Source organism: Podarcis bocagei, assembly GCF_964188305.1.
Source record: "Podarcis bocagei genome assembly, chromosome: 12".
Classification (NCBI taxonomy): Eukaryota; Metazoa; Chordata; class Lepidosauria; order Squamata; family Lacertidae; genus Podarcis; species Podarcis bocagei.
The window spans coordinates 23,805,387-23,829,770 of record NC_138137.1 but is presented as its reverse complement, the minus strand read 5'-3'; the positions used below and the strand labels follow the sequence as shown (position 1 = coordinate 23,829,770).

The window sequence follows — 24,384 nt, the reverse complement described above, 5'->3', positions numbered from 1 at the left end:
ATGGTCTTAGTACGTCTTAAGTGGGAGCAGAATCTGGCCCTGTAGGCTATTGGAAACTGCAGTGTAGCAACATTCTGATTTTTATCACAACTGTAGATAGTTAAGTGTCAAAATATGGCCCAGCCACCTGCAAATGTTTGCACTGGCTGCAGTCCAATGAAAACAACAAATGGCAAGATAAGGTTTCATTCAAACTGTTGCATTCAGGCCTCACTCCTGCACATGAGACTGGGATTCATCTGTATGCATGTGCATTTCATTCCATGAGGCAGAGTGAGGTGTTTTTGGAGTGGCTGTAACTTTTATTTCCAGGTCTTTCTTTCTTTCTTTCTTTCTTTCTTTCTTTCTTTCTTTCTTTCTTTCTTTCTTTCTTTCCCTCTTTCCTTCTTTCTTTCTTTCTTCCCCAGGAGGCATGTGTTTAAAATGGAATCATCCTAGATACCTAACAGGATAAGGGTTGTTGTGAACAAATTACTGGCAGTGTATAATTTTTATATGCATACTAATTTCAGATGTGAATATGCTTTTGCTGCCGAGAAGGCCCCAAGTCAGATAAATGAGAAGAGGAGAAGCAGAATACAGCAATATTTCCTTCCTTCTCCCGCAAAAACCACGATGTGGTCCTTGTATATCTTAATAACCAAGCAAAAACAATATTTTTTGTCGTTTCAATGTACTCCTTAGGGTTCTTACAGACAGGTGTTTATTGTGGGATTGGTAGCAACGTAAGCATGCAAGTTTATTGTATCATTCGCATTACACTGTTGGCATCCAAATACCAATCCATTTTTTTTCTTCTGCATTTGAAGTGGATTTACGTCTTCTGTTGAAAATCTTAGAATTTGTTTTTAAAAGCCTGTTTCCTATTACCTGTTTGTGATCTTAGTGGTGTGTCTGCAAATTAAGCCCTTGTCTGGAACCAACTTTAGTCTGAAAATTCCCATGTGTTGCTGTACTGTCCTTAAAACCAGTGGCGTAGCTAGGGTTTTGCTGCCCGGGGCTGTCACTGAGTTTGCCGCCCCTCTCGCTGTTCCTCACCCAGGAGTCCCACTGAATTGCCACGGTCCTCCCCTCTGCTCCAACTCTCCTTCCCTCCCTCCCGCCCTCCGTATCCCAAGGGGTAGGAAGGCACTCTGTTCCTGTTACCTCAGACTCCACCTCTTCTTTGCATTACTTAATGCCCCATCGTGTTCTTTCTTTCTTTTGCTTCAACCACAGACAGAGCTCAAACACCTATTCCTGCCAGGCAAAAGCACCCAAAAATAGTGCAAAGCAGGAGCGATAAGGAAGAATGTAAACTCTTATACCTGCATGTTGCTTCTGTGGACAGCTATAATATTGCTCAAGTATGGCGGGTTTAGGTGGCACACCTGTGACAAACAGGGGCGGAGGAAGGGGTGTGTGGTGGGGGCGGTCTGCCCTGGGTATCACCACTGAGGGGGGTGACAAAATGCCAGGTGGCACTCACTGCAGGGCCTGCAGCGCGCCCAAGCCACGCTTCTCTCCTGGGAATGACGTAGTGGCTTGGGCGCCCGCTGGCTTCCCACTGCCCAAACAGTCTGCCCACCACCTCCCCCTCAGCTGTAGGGCAGCTGAGTGGGAGGAGGCAAGCAGACTCCTCAGAGGCCCCACGGAGCGCCCTGCCCCTGCTTGCCCTGCCCCGCGGGTGGCTGGCCCCACCCCTGGGCGCAGGGCACACACACCTCCCCAGGCGCCCAATCAACTTGCTCCACCGCTGGTGACAAGCCCCGTTTGCAACTTCAAAAGCACAACCCATTACTCAGGAAAAGAAAGCCATGAATACCTGAGTGTAGGTGCTCAAGGGCTACAGGTGTACAGTGCCTTGAAATCAAAAGAGAAGTGGCTCTGGGCAGCTTCCAAGTGCTGGTGGGGCGGCTCAGTCCCCCCTCTCGCCTGCCTCTGCCTCCTGGCAGTGGCTGTAAGGGCGATGCCTGAGCCTGAGTGGATTCGGGGGGGGCGGTGGCACAGGCACACGCTCCCCCACCGATGGAGGGGGTAGGCAGTGCCCCTCTCACTGTGCAGCCCCATTGCACCAAGAGCGGACCGCTCCTCCCCCCATTTCCTTCGCCAGTGCTTAAAACACACACATCTCAAACCGACCCAGGTATAAAGTGTTGGAGGAGTCATTTGACTGCATAGTCCAGGGGTTGTCAACCTGGTCCTTACTACCCACTAGTGGGCATTTCAGGATTCTAGGTGGGCAGTAGGGGGTTCTATGGCACAAGCTGAATCCTCCTTCCATCGAGCACTGGTGGGTGGTAAGGAAATTTTACCATCAAGAAAGATGCATTAGTGGGCAGTAGGTACAAAAAGGTTGACTACCTCTGATATATTCAAAAGAAAAAAAGAAATCAGAAGACTATAAACAGTGACATTCTAACTATGTCTACCCAGAAGCAAGTTCTATTCAGTTCAGTGGGACTTATTCCCAGGTAAGTGACGTTAAGATTGCAGTCTTAATCGGCATGCGTTGCCTTTGCTTCATTAAAAGGTAAAGGTAAAGGTACCCCTGCCCGTACGGGCCAGTCTTGCCAGACTCTAGGGTTGTGTGCCCATCTCACTCAAGAGGCCGGGGGCCAGCGCTGTCCAAAGACACTTCCGGGTCACGTGGCCAGCGTGACATCGCTGCTCTGGCGGACCAGAGCCGCACACGGAAACACCGTTTACCTTCCCGCTTGTAAGCGGTCCCTATTTATCTACTTGCACCCGGGGGTGCTTTCAACTGCTAGGTTGGCAGGCGCTGGGACCGAACGACGGGAGCGCACCCCGCCGCAGGGATTCGAACCGCCGACCTTTCGATCAGCAAGCCCTAGGTGCTGAGGCTTTTACCCACAGCGCCACCTGCTTCATTACTCGCCAGAATATGTGCTCGCTGGGAAGCTGCAGAGAGGAAAGACAGTAGTGTTTCAAACAGTGAGAAAATATATAATAGCATAAGAGTTTATTTTAAAAGCAAGGCAAGGCAGATAAAGCGAATCCTCGCTCCCATTTCATGACAACTACAACTCATGCAACTGATTTCTTACGAAATTATTAATAAATGACAATTTTTGTTTTCACAAAAAGCAAACATTGCATTGCCAGTGAAGAAGGGAAACACTTTTATTTTTAAAAAAATACTTTTAGTGATTTGTTACCAAAAAAGAAAAGAAAAGTGCAAACATAACATGAGATAAAGAAAGCAAAGAATCAAAAATGTAAACCATAAAGTGTCACAACCTAGAAGGATAAAAGTGCAAAGATACAGCAGAGTTCCAAAGGTATGATAAAGTATTAACTCATACAAAACTTTTTATCTATATCTATGTATTTTCCACCTTTGAGTTCCTTTATTACTGGGAATAAAAGTTCTGTACAGTGTTGAGTGAGCCCAAACATTTGCATATATAGAGTATTATTGAGCCACTTCCCCAATAATATTCCATCCAAACCACTGTTTGAGATAGGTGTCCACTCTTTCCTTAGACAGTGAAGATAATTTGATCTGTTCATTTATTATATCTGTGCTCTTTCCTACAAAGCCATTTACTTAGATGTTATCATGATGTGCCTCACTTAAAGTGTCAGCATTTATTGATTGGTACCTAAACAACAATGAAACTCTAAACTAAAACCTGAACAGCAAAGAAATTCTAAACCAAAACGATCTAGATTTTGGACTTGGTATAATGGTGCACATCTGTTACATCAGTCTGAAGCAAATATTTTTTGCACATTTTTTTTTTTAGGAGAACTACCTATTTCCATGGGAATCCCATGTACACCATTTTGAGTTCCATGGTGGAACAAAAAGGTTGGATAGTAATTAAATTAATCAATGCATTTACTTTTAATAGTATGGTGCTATTTTCACTACCATAGGAATATGGGCCCAGGTGGGGTGGAGCAATAGGTGATGGGCCCAAGGCATGATTTAGTTGCAATAAATTGAGGACAACCAACTGGGATTTAAACAGGCCACAACTTTATTGATTATAGATATTAGCAGGTTTTGGCATAGGCATTGGGTGTGTATCTTGAATCAATCATTGGAAATGAGCAGTATTATCATTTCTCCCAGACACAAAAAATTGTTTTATAGCTCCTGGCTGGAGTTTCAGCTGCAAGAGCAGCAGCCGCCTGGCCTGGTAGCAAATGCAACTTCCTTTTCTACAAAATAATCTGTTGCCATTTCTGCTGCTTAATTTATCACTTCTGCTATATTTTATGGAAGGCTCTCTTTAAATATGAATAGACAAAGCCCAAACAGCTTCCCACTCCACAGTTCTTAATGGGAATCTTGTCCAGAATGAAATCCTGACAACAGCTTCAGTGGCGTAGCGTGGGTTGTCAGCACCCGGGGCAAGGCAAGTAATTTTGCGCCCCCTAACCCGTGGATTTGCGTCCCCTAACCCGTGGATTTGTGCCCCCTAACCCTAGCCCCCAGATGTTGCGCCCGGTGTGGCCGGCCCCCCCTGCACCCCCCACGCTATGCCACTGAACAGCTTTGGTGCTGAGCACTCCGAAGCAAGAAGCAGAAGTTTTAACATATCTTAACATGATGGGCATCTGTGGGAACCCTGCATATGTTCCAGAACACTAAGTAAAAATTGGGCGGCCTCCAGTATATGGTTACTCTTGTTTTTGCATTAGTTGAGGGTAGCTCCTTAAGTATATGCAGTTGTGCCCACTGTAACAGAGATGAGTATTGTGAGTCATCAGTATTTTTGGACACGGGTTGATGAAAATTAAATGAACAGGGCAGAAGCTGTGGAATTCTTGAGGAGTTAACAAAACAAAGCTGGTTAAAGTAAACAAGCTATTGTAGATGTTTGACTCCCTGTTAAAGCACCAATATAAAAATTTGAATAAATGATTCAGAGTTTAGCATCCAGGAATATTGGGGGGGGGGGATTGAATCCATTTTCTGTGAAAACGCCTATTTAATATTCTCAGTTTGTGTTCTTTTCATGTGGTTTGTTTTCCTAAGGTTTCATGGTAAAGTTTTGAAACCAGTCTTAACTGAACACATTTGGTCAGAAGGTTATAAAATGACAGCCAGCTCTGACTGGAGTCCAGGTTGTTGCGGAAAAGCTTACTACTTCCTGAATGCTTGAAATTTCCCCTTGGTTCCCTCTTCCTTCATGGTTATGGATTACAATCCGATGTAATATAAAAGAAATAGCCACTGGCACCACAGTCCTAAACCAGTCCTAAGCTAATTTACTTAGAAGTCATTGATTTCAATTCAACTTGCTTCGAAGCAGGTGGGTTTGGGTTGCAGCTGAAGAAAAGGGATTGTTCTGTTGCTTTGTTTGAAGAATCGGGGAAAAACTTAACATAGCATCACTGAGATGAAATACTTAAGCAAACCAGTGTCTTGCAAGATGCATAATCAGTAACAAAGCAACACACCAATTAACACCAGTATAATCTTTTAAATATATGGCAAATGAAAGATGAGGAAACAAAGGAAAACAAGGTTCATGACAGCAAATTTTCTGTAGCATCTTGATCTGACATTAATACTCAAATCCCTTGCAATGTCAAAATGGGCCATCTATTTCCGTGTGTGTGTGTGTGTGTGTGTGTGTGTGTGTGTGTGTGTAAAATAAGCACTTACAATGCTCCCTGTTAATGATTGCAGTGACGAGGAAGGAACATAAGGACTAAGAGGATTCCTAAAGTATCTGGTTCCAAGTTGTATAGGGCTTTGTATGCTAGCACAAGAGCCTTCAAACTTGGCCTGGTAGCATACTGACAGCTAATGCAGGACAGCCATGGTGTAATATGCTTTTGGTAGGCTGCTTTACTCACCAGCCTAGTTACAGTGTTCTACAGTAGCAAACCCTCCAAGTCATAGGGTTGCCATAAAGGTGTCCTCACCTAGAGCTCATATTCATTGGCCTTTGGCAAACCACTATGCCCTTTCAGTAAGCACCTCTCCACTTTGGGCAGTGTATCATGAACATAGTAACGGTAAAAGGACCCCTGACCATTAGGTCCAGTCGTGGCCAACTCTGGGGTTGCGGCGCTCATTTCGCTTTATTGGCCGAGGGAGCTGGCGTACAGCTTCTGGGTCATGTGGCCAGCATGACTAAGCCGCTTCTGGCAAACCAGAGCAGCGCACGGAAACGCCGTTTACCTTCCCGCCAGAGTGGTACCTATTTATCTACTTGTACTTTGACGTGCTTTTGAACTGCTAGGTTGGCAGGAGCAGGGACCAAGCAACGGAAGCTCACCCCATTGTGGGGATTCGAACCGCCGACCTTCTGATCGGCAAGTCCTAGGCTCTGTGGTTTAACCCACAGCGCCACCCACGTCCCACCTACTATCATGAAGATAGTAGGAGCAGCCAACTTGGCATAATTGTTGTGTGTAACGCTTTGAAAGCAATGCTAGATGCTAAGTGTTATTATTACCGTTTCAAGTGGCGCATGATTATCTTAATGAAACAAACGCTACGAGGCGTGGTTACGGCCATCTTAAAAATGACTCGACAGCTAAGATTAATATTCATGCATAGCCGTTCTATCCCCGTCCCATTTGTAAGATTCCTGTGGGAATTCCTGGAGTCAGGAGTTTCTGTTGTTTGTTCATTTGGCAGAGGGACGTGGGGCATGTTCTAGCAATGCAGCCTTTTATGCTCCTCTTTGATTCATTTCCTGATGATTGCCTGGTAAGTTTGCGAGATGTGCCCCTAGCCATCAGCAGGGCCGTAAATTACTCCCCATTAACAATAGCACGATACAATATGCTGCGGAGGATGCCTGTACATTCAATGGAGCCCTGTTCTCCCCAACTATTGTGTTCATATAGGATTGCAAGAGGGGCCATTAGGGAGGTGAATGGGAGGTCTGTATGTGTCTCTCACATCCACCTCTACCTTCATGGGGCAGACGTTGCTTGTCTTGGTGTAAGAGCCAGCGGCAGAGATGCGAGTAGCTTCTGGAACAGCATCACCCAGCAGCAACCTGCATGGCCCTGTAAATATGCAAGACCATGTCATATTACAGGTATTGCGCCATCTTGCAGTTTCAAGCTTCTTGGTGGCTGCAGTCTGGCGGAGGGAAAAAGGTCTGAGCATAGCCACAAATGGGTAAACTTGGTAATGGTCTCACGGTAACTGAGAGCAGTTCAGAGCAGCTTCTTCGTATTAGCCTTATCACATCAGGCCATCGGAAAGCAGATAGACAGGTACATCTGAGAGACCTCTGAACCCAATTAAAGTTATGCCACAAAGAAATCAAATTCATGTGGTTTGCATTCGGAAAGTTACATTTGGTGGGCTCTCCTTGCTTTTACTTGGAAACCTAATGCACACCATGTGAACATTTGAAATGCTTTTAACAGTTAAGACCAGCTCAAATAACACTGAACTAGAGCAGCAATAAAGAATGAATTAAGACTGATTGCAACTTGCAGTCAACATTATTATTATTTTTTCCCCTTTTAAAGGAATATATCTTCGGTTTTCTGCTTTTAGTAGTGCAGTAGCCGTCCTATTACCTTTTGAAATAAAGGCTTCAAATGACAAGTGCAGTAAATTGCACTATATCTGAATTTTGTTTTGTTTTCGGTCGGGAGCAGTAGTGGGGAAAACCTGGATACCATTTAACTGGCAGCTTGAGTTATACACCTTTGTGACAGTTCAATAACTCTGACGTTTGAATATACAGAAAAACAGGATGGGAGTCTGAGGGATTTATGTGCTTGTTACTTTTTCTTTTTGAGGGGGGCGGGGAGGCTGGTTTTTTTGTGGGTAAAAATGCACTGTATTTCACAGAAATAATTGGTGTGCTTGTTTCTTTTTATGCTGCATAGTCCACCCCCAATCAAAACTCGTAAGGGCTGGGCATGCTTCCTCACGAATACATTTTGATTCAAAATTATTTAGCAGAATCAACTTGCGAGCCTCCAATTATTTCCATATCTTCATTCCTTAGGTACCAGTATTTATACATGTTAAATACTGGTGCATGTGGGGGGGGGGATACATTGTTCCCAACCCCCCTCAGCAAGGTCTTAAGCATTCAAGACGTATCCCTTAATGTGTTAAAGATTCCTCTGAATAATGAATGAAGGGGAGGAGGAGAGCGAAGCCGCGCTAATTCCAGCTCCATTATAAACATAAAATCATTGATTTTGTGGGGGTAAAGGGGAATCTAACCCTTCAGAGGTTAGGCTAAGCAATGAAAAATTAATAAACAAGTACTTAAGTTAAGTTAAGTAGTTTACTGTGCCTTAATCCATTGCAGAAGATCATGTTTGTGAAAGCCTTTTGTAACGGCACATGCCAAGTGCGGTGGCGGGTGGGGTTTGCTTAGGCCCCAAATCTGCTAAATTATGGTTCTGCCTGCCAGCCTTGTTTCCCAGTGCAGAACTCAAGACACAATCTTTTGAAATCTGCAGTAAGCAGTGTGCTAGGTCGTATGTGAGTTTCTCCTACTCACCCATCATATTTGCATGACGTGCTCAAGCTCTTTAAATTTCAGAAGGCCATGTATGAAGTTTGCAGGCAGCAAAATCCCAACATACTCTGAAATCAATCCTGTTGGCTCAGTGGGGCTCACTCCCAGTTTCACCGGGTTTAGGATTGCAACCGTAGCCTCTCTAACTTAAATGTATTATTGCTGTGTACAGACATTAAATTTGGATGTGTGTGTCAGTGGTGTGCGGTCAGTGGACTAGGGGGACCAAGCTAGTCGCCTAAATGTTCCCAGTAAATTAGAGTAGGTGCCTTCTTCCCAAAGACTGGGAAGCTTCTGTCTGGTTTAGGGAGGCGTGATGCTCTCATGAGTGACATCACAAAGCCCCGTCCCTCACAATTGCCCCCACAAGCTGGTGCCTAACTGTTCCCCTACGAAAAAATTTATCACAAGCCAGTGATGGATGTGTGTGTGTAAATTAAAAATGGACATTAAATGTGGCCCTGTGATCTGTGGTGGAGGTATTTTGGATGTCGGCTATACAAGTTACCCGTAATGGATTTAACTTATTTTACCATGTTGTCCCAAAACTCAGCACTGCCACCACTGAAGCCTTAACATGCTTCTCTGTCGGTCTGTTTCATGTGTGTTTCCACTAGATATTTTCCTTCAAACCCTGCTATGTGCAAGTATCTCATTTTTACAGGATTTTGGAGCAGGGTTCGTGAGTGAGAGTCTGCTCAATGTGAATAAATGTAAAACACTTGTTTAAGCCCTAATGCTTCTCCGCTCTTGCCCCTTCTTGTACTTCTCCCCATCCCCACCCCACCCCCCGCTCTGCTTTGGAAAGCATAGGGAAGTTCTGAGGTGAAAGGTTGAGGTGAAGTCCCTTGGATTGGATTTGTATTTCATCAGGTTTCACTTAACAAAGAGCAAGAGATATCATTTCAAGGGAAACCAGAATAAGGTGTTTTATTTAAACATCTTTATTTCTTAACATTGTAACAGGAGGGAGCATTGGGGCAATACCTTCCCGTCAAAGCTACAGCTGGAATAAGTCCGGCTGCCTGAATAGCGCCGTATGGCAAAGGATTTTTTTGCCGAAGTCCAGTGACACTGCAGTCGGCTGTTAGGCACCAGCAATAGTTTAGCAAAATAAAGACCTATCCTTTAGCACAGGTTATTAGTTAAGTGCTGCAGTTAATTGTTTTGAATGAGTTCCATTTTATTCAGTCTAATACATATTACAAATTCCTGAACTGAAACGTCGTCCTGAAATACTCACTTGGGTTCTGCGATCTGTGCACATGAACAGGCAACCTCAAATCCTTTAACAAGGTAATCTATTGGACACTGCTGATTTTGCTGCTTCTACGCCAAGGATGCCAACTTAAATACAATATTGGGGAGGCCCAAGTAAGCCCCACTCTGTTTAACTTATCATATAGCATGGCACAGGCACACTATTTGAATGGCCGTGTCCATCAACTTGGGTGTGGGTGTGTGGCCCCCTCAGATATTTTACTGGGGAGGCAAAAAGACCATAGGAGTTGGCTCCTATGTTCTACTCTTGAGTATGGCTTATTTAAAGAAAATCCACAATCAGTAACTTTCACCTTAGCCCAAATTATTGCATATTTCAGAGCAGGTATAATGCTGACCTTTTACTGATATCTACCAGGTCAGTAACTGAAGGCTGGCTGAGTGACCCAGTTTAAGGTCTAATCCAAATACAACAGATGGTGTTCAATGCTAGTGCAACTCAGAGTAGACCCATGAATCTAATAGGCATGACTTGTTTTGGTTCACTGCGAGTAGGAGTTAGTTGAATGTTACCCAGTAATTTCCAAGAATGTACCATGTTATTTTGCTTACTGCAAGTCAATACTGGGATTTTGCCTAAAACTTAGCATGCTTTCTTGATGTATTGACCAGTTGGGACCAGAAACGACAAGGCAGCCAGCTAAATTGTTGTGATGAAAAGAAATTATTTATGATATTAACTGTTTGGCATTAGTTGCCCTGGCATTAGTGAGCTTGCTTGCTGATCTGTCCCCAGATTCGTATTTTCCATGCTACCTTTACCGATTGGTTGTGTTATAAATCATCACAGGCAAGTGAAAATTTAGTGTGTGTAGGGGTAGCACGGGGAGCTGAGATCAGATAGGAGATTTGGAGTCTAATTGTAAAGGCTCATTCAATTGTAGTGAAAGTTTCAATGACTCCAATAAGATCAAGCTCAATAATAAGTTCCCTCAGGGAAAAATAGAAGCCTAAGTGTTGTAAATAGAATCCTTCATTCACCTTGTCCTACATCTTGCCCCCAAACTGCCTTATATGCTGATTTCATTGATGACATGATTTACAGCTGGGCGTTGCTTCCTCTCGAAACTTTGGAATAGGATCTCAGTGTAAGTAGCAGATAATTACTCTTTTTCTTAACGTCGCTGCACTCTACATGCTCCAGCTGTCAGTGGAATAACCAGGCTTTCGATATCTTTACCTTACAGTGTACTGCAACTATCTGCTTCTGAGTCATGCAACTTTACCATTGCTTTAGCACCTCGAAACAAATTATTTCCGTACACTGCTATGGGTTATTTTGTGGTTAAAAAAAGGCTTCCAAAACAGAAGTTCTAGCTAAACTTTCAATGCCATGAAAGTATTCAATTATGCAGCGGTATTTGAAGGGGTTCTTTTAGCATGTTGTGCTTTTCTAAGAACCAATTTCTTGTGCTTTAAACTTTCAGAAGCATTGTCCTTTTTCTTCTTTTATGTTTTCTGTGTCTACCCTGTTATCCACTCCACTCTGACTGACACAGTGTCTTAATTTTCAACTTCTACTACATTAAGAATACATAATTCTCAAAATCAATATGTACAGCCATAACTCTAATTGAAGAGACAAAGAACTATATGTAACTTGCTGCTGGGCTGTGTGAGTTACTCCAGTGAAGAATTCTTGTAGCAATCATTATTGGCCCTCTTACTTTACCCAATAGGCTAAGATTTTTTTCTCTTGCCTGTCACCCGTAATATCGAAGTTTTCCCCTCATGAATAGAAAATGGCAAGCCTACTCCTTAATTTTGCTGATTTTTTTTTAAAAATGCTTATTTTGCCTTATTTTGTAGCTACCCCCTTTTAAACTAAACTTTCACTGAATATGTGGGAGTTGAGATGTGCATACTATTCCTCTTCTGACTCCATGTGTTCCTTAAGGGTAATAATAAAGAATAAAAATCTATAACAGGCATAGGCAAACTCGGCCCTCAATATGTTTTGGGACGACAAATCCCAACATTCCTCACCACTGGTCCTGTTAGCTAGGGATGGTGGGAGTTGTAGTCCCAAAACATCTGGAGGGCCAAGTTTGCCTATGTCTGACCTACGTGAATAAAACTGTATTCCTGGTCTGTTTCCATTTTGCATGTGTTCATAAGTCTGTTCCATTGTGTTTTTTAAAAAAACAGAACCCTACATATAAACCTGTATTTAAATATAATTTTTGTCATAAAATTGGTATTTTAAATAATGTAGTTCATCTCAGTGTATGCATAGATAGATGATAGATTTGTCCCCTTTTTTTGGAGCTGAGAATTGTATTGTAAAGATGGGAGATGTGCCAAAATCTGAAGGATAATTATGGTCTGATCCATATATTAGACTGGTAGGTGTGAATTAGGTCAGTTTTATTTCTAAAAATGTGGACTGAACATAATCATCTTTGAACCCTGTTGCAGAGTTGTCTCTGCAGAAAACTGGGAATGATGGGAAAAACCCAAGAGTTCCCAAATGTGCAGAGAAAGACCTGTGCACTTATAAGCTATCTTTCTGTACCCCTTTCCCAACGTATCTGCGATCATCAGAGGTGCAGAGTGACAAGGAGCTGCACTGGGCCCCATAGCCCTACTCCAATAGGCTATATTTCATCCTTCATGTATAGGCTATATTTTGTTCTTCAGCTGAAAGTGTGGAGGCCTGGAAGTGAAAAAACACTCTCCCACCTCATCACTGAAGACCTGAAGTCCCCTCTTCTGTCATTGTTATGTATTTATTTATACCCAGCCTTTTCCTCTGATGGGACTCAAGGTGGAATACAGATAAATCGGGTCCTCCCTTAAAGAGGGCACATGTTGCAGTGAGACCTGGCAACCAAACCCTTCATTGTGGGTGGGGTTGATCGAATAGCCACAAGACTCGATTGGTAGGTCCCTTGTTGCTGGGTTTAATCAGGCCAATGGGATGCAGGCTAAACATATCAAGGGACCTATGCACATGACCCAGAGCTTCCTCTTTCGGTGCATGCATCGGAACACCCGCCCACCTCTCCCTATATTTAGGGTTGTGCGCTTGACCTTACTATGCTGTCATGTGTCGTCTGTCGTTGGGACAGGGGCACGGCAGGAATTTTCCCCACTTGGCTGATTGGCTGTTGCCATTTGGGTTTCACCTGCTGCATAGCAAATCGTCACAACTTGTAAGGTTGCGGATAGGCTCTGGTTCAGGTGATAGGGATGGGAAAACACTCTCACCATCCCTATATGAAGGGTATTTCGTTAAAGGAATCCAGGGACTCGATGGTTTGGTCAACCCCTGAGAGGGGGTTGTGCCCGTGCCTGAGTCCAGGGGGGCATTTGAGCAGTGGAAATAGCCTGTTCCCGGCTTTCCGCTTATCCAGGTGTTCACCCTAGGCTGACCTATACTGGTGCCCTGGGTCAGCGCTACCTGCAACGGTGCAGGGAGCTAGTCAAACCAGAGCCTACGCAACCACTCAATTGCTGCAATCAATAAAGTTGTGGCCTAAATTCTGCCAAAAAGCAAACCAAAATTTGAGTCTCGTCTGAATTTATTTAAGGGGAGGGGTTTAAAAGTCTCAACACGCAAAAGCAGGAACTGCTAAAATAATAGAAAAACCAATCACTAAAAGACAATCAAACTGGTAGGATTAAAACTATATGCATATATAAAATGTGTTTAAAACGTACCAATAATTACAATAAAAACAGCATGGCACCAGCCCTTTAATTAAAAGCAGTCAATTCCCAAAAGCTTGTTGGAACACAAGAAAGTCTTCACCTTCCAGCAGAAGGTGGGAGGGAGGCAGTTTAGTTTCGGTATCAGGGATTGCTAAGATGCTGAAGGGGGTCTGGAGTCTGACTCAGGGTGTGAGGGCAGTGAGTTGCAGGGACCTGTACCGGCCAGGATTCGGGAATCAGAGGCAGGGGAAGTCAGAGCTGGAGGAAGAGGAGAAGTTAAATGACCATTGTTAGCTTGGTTGTCAGCATAACCCCATAGGAGGGTCTCATGGACCAGGCAATGTTTCTGTTGTGGTATTCTATTACCTACTGTGCTACAATACATAGCAGTTTGCACAGAAATGGATAAATAAAGAAGATCAATTTATTTAAGTGTAGATTTCCTTATAAACTTAAAACCAGTTTATGTTAAAAGGTGTCAGGTACAGAAGTTCCTCTTCTTTTTTGCTACAGAGGAACGCCAAGCTAGTGTAATTTGCTTGATGAAAGTAGAAAAGGAGACAGCAATATTTACCCTAAGGATACATCTAATGAATAAAGTATACCATTAAGCAGTAATTTTTTTACTGGGGGTATGGAGGGGTACGCATACCCCTAAACATTTTTTTAATCTTTGTACTTTTGTCCATTTACTGTATTTATTTTTCCCAATTTGAACTATAAAATAGTGATTTTCATGAGTCAAAATGAGAGCACCCCTAAACATTTTTTTTAGAAGAAAAACAAAACGCTGCCACTGAGAAGGTATTGACCAGAAAATAGTTTTCTTAGGCCAAAGAGCTAAATAAGGACAAGGATTTGAGTGAGAAAGGGGCGGTGCATTTTTCTACATTAGACAACTCCCGAGAACGGCAATTTAAAGTGGGTCTTCCAGGATGCTCGTTCAAGTCAAAACCAGGTCTTATTGAATCCCAGAGAAGTTTTGGTAACAAATTCTCATTCATTGGGGTTTGGCCTGACTATTTTCTTGCGTAAAATTCAGTGACATTTAGTGAAAGAACTTGCTTGGCTAGCCTAGATTCCATGCACAGCCCATATTGACATGCAATGAACTCAAATGGTGTTATCCGGTATGCGCCAGCAGAGTCTGTGCGATTTCCTGATACTAGGGCACTATGATATTTCATGGGCACAGTCTCTGAATGTCAAACTTTTAAAAAAATAATAATATATGGAAACAGGAAATACCTTGCCATGTGTTCACTTGTATACTGTTCCTCTCTTCCACCCATCCCCAAAGGCCCCATGACGCCCACGGCAACCCTCACTTTGGCGAAGGAAAGCTGGAAACAGGTCCATCTGGAGTGTGCCAATGCCAGCTGTGAGCGAGTGTCAGCCAGACAGCCACTCCCTGCCCACAGGGGACGAGTGTTCTTCTTGTGTAGCATTTCCAATCCTTTCTGGCCTAGTTAAGAAAAAGCTTAGTTGTCTTTCTTCTTGACACTTCTGCGTTTGGGGGATAAGGTGCCCACCCCTGTTTCCATTCCGTCACTCTGCGTGGGAGTTCAGTTCCTGAATCTGGGTGGGCAAAAAAATGACCGCAGTTCACAATTTTTCACATTTCACATCATGAAATATTCAGATACGAGTCTTCATGCGATGCGAAGCCACCAGTTTCAAATACTTGACTGCCGATCGCACGCATGTATGTTATTACAAATGTGACCTATTCGAAAGCAGAAAGCACCAAAACTTTAAAAAACACACCTAATGCAATGATTAAATAAATCTTAGCGTGAAAATTCACGCCTGAAAAAAAAAGAATAAAGATTTTGTCAGTGGTATCAAATAACTGACAGGATCGAAATATTAACTGCAAACAACATGATTCTAGGAACAGCAAATCTAATCATTCTTTCTTAGAAATAAGTTCCCTGTTAATTTCAATGAAATTTGCATTCTGTAATGCACCCAGGATCTGAACATACAGTTCCATGAGACATATGAACTGGTTCACTGTAATATTTAAGTATAACTGAAATAGTGGATTCAAGTAATCATGTTGCCTTGGGAATGGTTGCCAGAACAGGAAATAATCATAAGAGTTCTTGTTAATGCAAAAGGGCAGTAATTAAAAGCAGTAGGCCTAGGCATATTTGCTCAAGCAATCTGGATTGTTTTACTAAACTATTTTTTGAATAATGCCGGCAACCCAGGATATAATTACCAGGCGCTTGCTTTCTCCTGATATCATATTATAACCAAGTAATGGTGGCTAAGGTTTGGGGGTGTTGATGTGTGGTGTACAAGTGAGCATGAAACATCTATCAGAGATAAGGATACAGATAGTGGAGGAGATGGTAACTCTTGAGATACTAGTGGGTCATAGGACCATAAGGGGAGGGAAAGGCCCATTAGTGGAGTCCATTAGCTGGAAGACAAGTCATAAAAAGCCATGGAGCTCATATCCAACCAAAGGAAACATTACTCAGAAATCCTACAGACTTTGAACCTTTGGATGTTGTTGGACTGCAGCTTCATCTTTGGCCGTAGTGGCTGGGGATGATGGAAATTTGCTCCCCTCAGGTTTCTCACCCCTGCTTCAGCAGATTCAAGCAGAGATGCAAACAGGATTTCCTGGGCCCGGTACCCTGGAGGTAAATAGGAGCCTCCTCTGCCCTCACAAAAGAGGACACAAAATTGCATAAAAAAAATTTGTGTGCTTTGTGACATACAAAGTTTTTGCATCCAGTTTTGCAGGTGGTTCTAAAATAAATGAGGTCACACATAAGTAATATGATATATGACAGACAGAATGTCAGCAAATCTCCCTCCCTATTTTGCAGGTTAGGCAATGGCCTTGCTATGGACTTCGGTTGGTTGCCTTGGTTGTCCGAGGGCCTGGTAGGAATTTTCCCACTTGGCAAATTGGCACTGGCCACTTGGTTTTTGCCTACCTCATAGCAATAGTCACAAATTTGTTAGGGTTGCGGTTAGGCATTGTTTGACCTTGTGTGGGGGAGGGGAGGTGTGGCCATCACCTGCCCCTCCATGCTTAAGGGTATTCCGTTAAAGGAATCCAGGGGTGTTGATCTTGTCCGAAGCCTGGTTGGGGACTAGGGCCTTGACACGACCCCGACAGGAACACTAGGGGAGCTTGAGTTGGTTTGCATCGACAAGGCTCCCCCTACCGGTGGTTTACCCTTACCGGACTTCCTGCACTGCGGGCAGGAGTCAGATATATAGTCGGGTCCAACCAATGGCTAAGCCAATACTGCTCACATTCTGTAATTTAATAAAGTTGTGGCCAAATTTGCCCAATAACATAAACCTCATATCCATGTCTCTGTGTGAGTTATTTCCCAACGAGGGGGTGCTGCGGGGTCTTGACACGCAACTGGTTTGTAGTATATGGAACATAACATTTCTGTAGCTCTCTCATCAACTGATCTTATGCTGGCAATGTTATATTAAGAGCAGGATCAGGCTAGGCATTTCAGTGGCGGGTGTGTGTGTGTGTGTGTGTGTGTGTGTGTGTGTGTGTGTGAAAAGAGCTTTAAGATATACAGCAACTAAGGATGCTCATGCTTAAATTGTTAAAAAGCAAGCAGTGTATTCTGTTAGCATTTGTTGCCGCAATTTACACCTCATATTAACTTTTGCAGAGGTCAAACATCCACCCTTTTCTCTTTTTTTAGTATTTGAGCCTTTGATATGAATATACCCACAAGTGTTTATACTGGCACCAGCAACAATCCATCCCCAATAATCCCCTTATTTTTCTCGCATGCATGGGAAAGCAGTTAATTACAGTGGTGCCCTGCAAGATGAATGCCTCGCAAGACAGAAAACTCGCTAGACGAAAGGGTTTTCCGTTTTTGAGCTGCTTCGCAAGACGAATTTCCCTATGGGCTTGCTTCGCAAGACGAAAACGTCTTGCAAGTTTGTTTCCTTTTTCTTAACACCGTTAATACAGTTGCGACTTGACTTCGAGGAGCAACTCATAGAACGCAGTGTACATAGTAGCCTTTTTTGAGGTTTTTAAAGACTTTGGTGATTTTTTAAGCTTTTCCAAAACTTCTTTTGCAGCCATTTGGTAAGTTAAGCTTTTAAAACTTTTTTGGGGGGTTTTGGATTTTTGGTTGGGGTGTTTGGAATTCAAGGACTTGGTGTTGGGAAGGGGTTTGCAAGAATCTGGAAGCTTGTGTTTTTTTCTGCATTTTTATGATTTTCTGTGAACATTGGGCCACTCTGCTGTTTTTTTAAAAAAAATCTGGATTTGAATTTCTGTGTGCTGGGTGGCTGGGGGAACAGTTGGGGAGGGGTTTGCAAGAATCTGGAAGCTTGTGGGTTTTTTTCTGCATTTTTATGATTTTCTGTGACCATTGGGCCACTCTGCTGTTTTTTTAAAAAAATTCTGGATTTGAATTTCTGTGTGCTGGGTGGCTGGGGGAACAGTTGGGGAGGGGTTTGCAAGAATCTGGAAACTTCTGGGTTTTTTCTGCATTTTTATGATTTTCTGTGACCATTGGGCCACTCTGCTGTTTTTTTAAAAAAATTCTGGGTTTGAATTTTGAAATGCTCTTTACAGTATGTGTGACTTTAAAGAGCACTTAATAAACTCTTGTTGTACCAAATTTGGCTTTGTTTGGACTTTTTTTGACCACAGGAACGCATTAATTGATTTTCAATGCATTCCTATGGGAAACCATGCTTCGCAAGATGAAAAATTCACTAGACGAAAAAATTCGCGGAACGAATTAATTTCATCTTGCGAGGCACCACTGTAGCCCCATGTTGCCGCTACGGTTTTCTTAGTAGCCCCCTGATTACATTTCCCTAACAAGAAAAGAAAGGAAAACAAATCAGACCAAGAGACTGGATAACAGCACTTGACTACACTGCAGGATTGTTGTTGTTATTGTTTTATCTCAACCGTCTTCCCCAGCAATATTAGTACAGCAGTGGTGGGTTGCTTAGCAGGGCTGATGGCAGCCCATGCTTTTGCAACCACAATATTCTCACCACATACACACCCGCCCACCCCACAACAAGAATATACTAATGATGACATTTATTTGCATTGGCAGGTTTTTCTAAAAGCACGTTTACTTGTTCAGAAAAGAAAACCTTTGCATGAAATTAAACCTGAGTTAAAGAGAGCATGAGCCACTGTGTTTGCTGCTCCTTGTTTGCTTTTGGGTGGACAGGCTACTGCAGGCTGATATCTCACGAAACATTTGCTTAGAATGGTGCCTGTACGTTTTGCTTCTGAACTGTTGTTCAAATGCAATTAGAGACTTCTTTTTAAAAAATGAAGGCTCAGAGTATAGGTCTGCAGTAGCCCCCTGCAGGCTTTTTGCCCAGTACTGTAGTGCCTCTACTATCAGCAGCCCGTGTTCAGACTTCAAATTATTATTCTTGCCTCCATAAAAATGGGCACCGGGAGCCCACTTGATTAAATGCTAAGAATTATTCCATTCTGAGAGAGGAACCAGCGCTTCTGATTCCTAAGTGTTGTATGCCATGCAGATGTCTAGACTTCTCAAGTAGAAGAGAACCTGCTTTTAAAGAAAAGAAAATAAAATATTTTATTGGATGTTCAGACTGTGTTGAGAAGGGTCTTCCACTCCCCACCGCACCCCGGGGTATCAATTCATCTTCCTGCATTTCCTAACCTTCTTGGCAACTGTGGGCACCAGGGGGGTTGACTGCATGGAGATCTTGTTGATATGGTTCAAGGAGATCATAGAGAAGATTAAACAAGTGATAACGCAGACTCAATGAATCAGCCCTGAAGCAAATTGCTCCAGCAGCAGCAGGCAGGTAATGATTTCAGGAAAGATCTTAGCTTGGAGTCCTTTGCTGAAAATCAAATGTTCAAGGTTGGCAAAGGCTGTAAGGGAGAAGATGAAGAGGGCATAGCCCAGCAGGACCCCTCAGATGGTCAACCGCTCACTGGAAGCCAGCTGGCGGCTGTATCTCGGCATCCCTCTATAGACCAGAAGGGGCAGGAGAGACGAAAGCCTGTGCCGACAGACAGGTCCTCCATCATTTCAAAATGCATGATGGTGGAGGCGAAATGGAGGAAGGGCACCCAGTGCCAAGCCTCTCCAGAGGAGCAGGCACATTGCTCACTCTCTCTTCCCTACCACCCAGGAGAACCTGTTTTTAGGGAGGGGGAAAAAAGACCTGCGCTAAGATGAGTTCCCAGTCTCTTTTACCTTGAGTCTGACAGTCACTCATAAGCAAATGCTGGCCTTCTGGTACCTTGCACACAAGTGAATATGGACTCCACTCCAGCCCTTGACTACTGTGGATTTGTGCGCTCCAGTAATATGAAGTTTACAGGACTACAAAGGATTTAAGGATGGGCAGCGATGGGTTTCTACAGTGAAAGGGGAAAGAAGAGAAGGAAAGGAGAGATAGTGTTGCCAGTTTCTGGAAAACTCCGTCATAGGCCAGGAATCTCTGCCCTGGGTGACAGGCAACACTGATTAGAAAGGCTAAATGTCAACATTGTTCTCTGGACTAATAGTTGGCTTTAGTCCAAGAGCATTTCAGAGACAAGAGTCGAGGGTTCCCCCCCCCCACCCTCATTCTAAATCCCCCTTTTTGGTCCCCCTCCCCAGTACATGCTGTAAGTCATACTGTCAAGTCCTGAGTGCTGTCCCTTCAGACCTCGCGATAAATCTTTACAGCACTGATTTTAAAAGCTCGGTAGCATATTTTTCTTTTGTATCGCTCCTCGTCTTTCTTAATTTATATAATCCATGGTGTCAGCTAGGTAAAGCATCCTGGCCTGGTAAAAGCGAGAGGTGAGATGCGTAAAAAGCCATGTTTTGACACCTCTGGTATTAACCTTTTCCTGTTCCTTTTTAAAAGAGGCTGATGGCATTTGGCTTACTTAAAGGTAAAGGGACCCCTGACCATTAGGTCCAGTCGTGACCGACTCTGGGGTTGCGGCACTCATCTCACTTTATTGGCAGAGGGAGCCAGTGTACAGCTTCCAGGTCATGTGGCCAGCATGACTAAGCCGCTTCTGGAGAACCAGAGCAGCGCACGGAAACGCCGTTTACCTTCCCGCCGGAGCGGTCCCTATTTATCTACCTGCACTTTGACGTGCTTTCAAACTGCTAGGTTGGCAGGAGCAGGGACCGAGCAATGGGATCTCACCCCGTCGCGGGGATTCGAACCGCCAACCTTCTGATCTGCAAGTCTAGGCTCTGTGGTTTAACCCACAGCGCCACCCGCATCCCTTCGGCTTAATTACAACAATGCAATTACAAATATGGTGTAGTTGTAGGAAGTGGCCTTTATTCTTGTTTTACTTACCTGATATATATTTTTATTATGAAATTAAAGATCTAAATAAGTTTGGATAGCCAGCAAAAAGAGAGAGACAGTCAGAATAACAGCTCAGTCGATAACTCCCTGCAAAAGTTTAATATTGAAGTCCACACTCTTGACCTCCCCAAATAACGAAGAAGTTTTGTAGGAAGCTTCTCAGATGTAACATCTTGTTGCTGTGTGATATAGTGAAGGAAAGACAGACAGAAAGACAGACAGACAAAATCACCTTTACACCAATCTGTTATTAATAGTCACTCTAGAGCAACTGCAGTGATTTATGACATTTATTTTATTTCAGCTCATCTGTTGTTTCCTAGCATTTGTTGCTAAATAAGGGCAAGTCACTTCTGCATTGTAGCTTACTTTGCATCTTTGTGTGCACTTTTGGTCAGCACTGTTTACAATGCATTTGCATTTGACCATCTTCTTTTCCAGCTGTTTTATATTTAGAGTGCATCCTGTGTTCACAAGTGCATAGGTTATGTCAAGTCAACTGAACTTTCCCTGTGCTGTTGTTGTTTCAAAAACAAACACTTCAGAATCATGGAATTGTACTGTACAGTGGTACCTCAGGTTAAGTACTTAATTCGTTCCGGAGGTCCGTTCTTAACCTGAAACTGTTCTTAACCTGAAGCACCACTTTAGCTAATGGGGCCTCCTGCTGCCGCTGCGCCACCGGAGCACGATTTCTGTTCTCATCCTGAAGCAAAGTTCTTAACCCGAGGTACTATTTCTGGGTTAGCAGAGTCTGTAACCTGAAGCTTATGTAACCTGAAGCATATGTAACCTGAGGTACCACTGTACCTGTCTTTAATCTATGCTCGGACTTGTCACTCTGGAATACAGACCACAGTGAGGCTTAACTTTTTCTTCCCATGCTATTATCGTCCCCCCAAAAAAATCCTCCTCCTCCAAGCTACAATTTGGCCCCCCAAAGAAGCAGATATTGAACCGCTACCAGCTGCCTTTTCAGGACAAATATGTGAAATGGAGGGAGCAATTATTTTGGAGACTAGGACCGCTCAGCTGGTTAGAACATGGTGCCAATAAGGGCCACTTACAGTACCTCTTCAGTGAGCAGTGGTTTTGGATTCCCTCACTGCTCGGACATGCTGCGCCATTTTGAGCGCAGCACATCCCCTCGGCTGCCATGAAGGTTCCCGCCCAACCTGCTCATTCAAAAGAGCCAATCCGCGATGGCCTTGGGGGGGCGTGGCTTGATGAATAGACCCGAGGGACGCAGTTTTTATTTTCAGTTCCTTTTTCTAATAATGAACTTCACCATTTGCGCAGCTGTTGCGCACTGAGTCTTACTGTGCGCTTTGTGTTCTTTAAACAGTTACCAATTCATGAAGTACTGTCCCCTTACTCCATGACCAATAAGCATACTTAGGAGTCTTTGCTGAGCATTTTTCTCTCTTTCTCTCTTTTTTTATTTACTTACTAAATTTCTGTCCTGCCCTTCCTGCAAAGGATCCCAAGGCAGCAAACACTTTGTGATAAGAAACAAAAACAGTGAAAAGTCAATGTTTTAAAGTCATATGCAAATCTATGCTGAATCTGAGAGCACTGTGGTCCTAAACTATGCTGAACAACGTGTATTTAAATTTATGCCAGATGAACGTTGGTGGTAATAGGTGATTCTGCTCCCACACAAAAGGTTCTGTTTAAAAGGACTGTTAGCAAGAGAGTCTATGGGGATGATATATTTCATTTTCAATGGGGTAATGGGAGGAAAGGAAGAGGAAAATAAAGAAGGGTTTTTAAGTGAGGTAAAGTACCACAAAGGAAGTGAGAAAGAATTCTAAGTAAAACATGGTGAATATTGGAATGAGCTTTTAATGTATTCCGTAGTTTTCATAAGGAAATGTTAATAGGGAAACCTACCCTCCGAGGACAAACCAGCAGGTAATATATTGTCATAGAATTACCTGTCCGTGAAACCATACTAAATAATGTAAAATTGTGAGGTGGTGAAGCTTGGGATAGAGAGCAGGAACATAGCAAAATTGTGTAGTTTATAGACCTAGGTTCCATTTTGTGATTGTTTTAGTACACTTAGCTCCTCTCATTGTTCTCTTAGACTATGGGCTTTCTGTATTATCTTTTCATTTTTGTAGTAAAGGTAGCCCGTGGCAGGATGGAAACGCCAGATATTTGTTATTGCCTTTTTGATATTATTATTATTACCTTACTATTTTCAGTACCATGGCTGAAAACTTGCAGCAATTGCCTTCCCTTTCTAAAGATCCAATGCCAACCCCCCAAAATTAAATATTTTCCTGGAAACAGTAATTACAAAAGACAATAACCCCGATATCTTGATATACATGCACTAAGTGTTTAGATCACATTGCTATTCATATATGGCGGCTGGAACTAAGATAGCTTTATAAGTGGGAGCATGGGATTGAAAAGGAGAGGGAGAGAAGTGAAGGTGGAAGGTGCCTGAGAGAATAAGAGGTTTAAATAATATTACCTAACAAGTGGCCGTGGGTTCTGATCCGATCCTGTTAACAACAGGAAAGGTAAATAACTCATAGGTGTTAAATTATCCAGTTATTATTCACGTACGGATAATGGGCACCTTTTATAACCTTATACAAATAATGATTACTGCCTGAGATTTGTATTTTCTGAATATGAAGTGGGGATGTGGTGCAATGTGATATTTGCTGCCTCTGCAGTTTCTCGTGCAATTGAGAAATGCTTTCTGTAGACCTGATTTCCTTCCTTTCTTTTGGAAATCTTTGCTGTGATAGGCCAGCCCCAACGTTATTTTATAGAGAGCCCTGAACCTACCAGGAAATTAGCACAGACTAATGTAATGAATGAATTGTGGAAGACCATGACCGTCACCTTACGTAGCATTACTGTGTCAACTGGAAGTCAGGACGGAAAAAGCGTCTACCACTTATTCCATAATTAGAATCGCAGCATCAGCTTTAGAGAAAATAATTAACAGTTCTTCACCGTGGTTCTGCAGCAAGCTGCCTCATACTTATAAAATGAGCCCTAATCAATGGCGTAATGTAGTATGGGCACTCTATCCATGTACAGTGGTACCTCTGGTTACAAACTTAATTCATTCTGGAGGTCTGTTCTTAACCTGAAACTGTTCTTAACCTGAGGTACCACTTTAGCTAATGGGGCCTCCTGCTGCCGCCACACAATTTCTGTTCTCATCCTGAGGTAAAGTTCTTAACCCGAGGTACTACTTCCGGGTTCACGGAGTCTGTAAGCCAAAGTGTTTGTAACCCGAGGTGTTTGTAACCCAAGGTACCACTGTATAAGATGACCCCCTATTTTAAACATAAGTTTAAAGTTTAAAAAACCCTAGTCGTATACACAGAATAGTATGGTATGCGTATGGGGGGGATGTATATCCTACAGCTGGACTCATCTTTCCTTGCTTAAACTTGCAGACCCCCCCTCCCCCATTCTTGCCCCCTTTCCTCTCCCCTCTTTTACCCAAGGCAGAAAAGTGTTGAAATCAGAATCAGGGCTTCCTCTCCCCGCTGCGTTTGTTATTATTCCCCCTTTCCTGTTAGTAATGACAAAAGAGACACTTCCAAATGGGAGAAGTCCCATTCATGTGTGCTTCAGATGGAACATATGCTTCACA

General features: G+C 43.2%; 1 protein-coding gene and 1 long non-coding RNA gene across 9 annotated transcripts in view; one reads left to right on the top strand and one right to left on the bottom strand.

Moving 5' to 3' along the window:
- The window catches only part of CREB5 (cAMP responsive element binding protein 5), a 268,384-nt gene that overhangs the window by 101,303 nt on the left and 142,697 nt on the right, over positions 1-24,384 (top strand). The gene's annotated exons all lie outside the window — the stretch shown is intronic.
- On the bottom strand, positions 13,296-19,978 carry LOC308570301. 2 transcript variants are annotated; one of them, XR_014001098.1, is made up of 3 exons: positions 19,631-19,978; positions 14,655-15,132; positions 13,296-13,664 (listed from the first exon to the last, which is right to left on the bottom strand). It is a non-coding gene; the product is annotated as an uncharacterized lncRNA (long non-coding RNA). The 2 variants fall into 2 exon arrangements; XR_014001099.1 differs by having other exon boundaries at positions 14,655-14,978.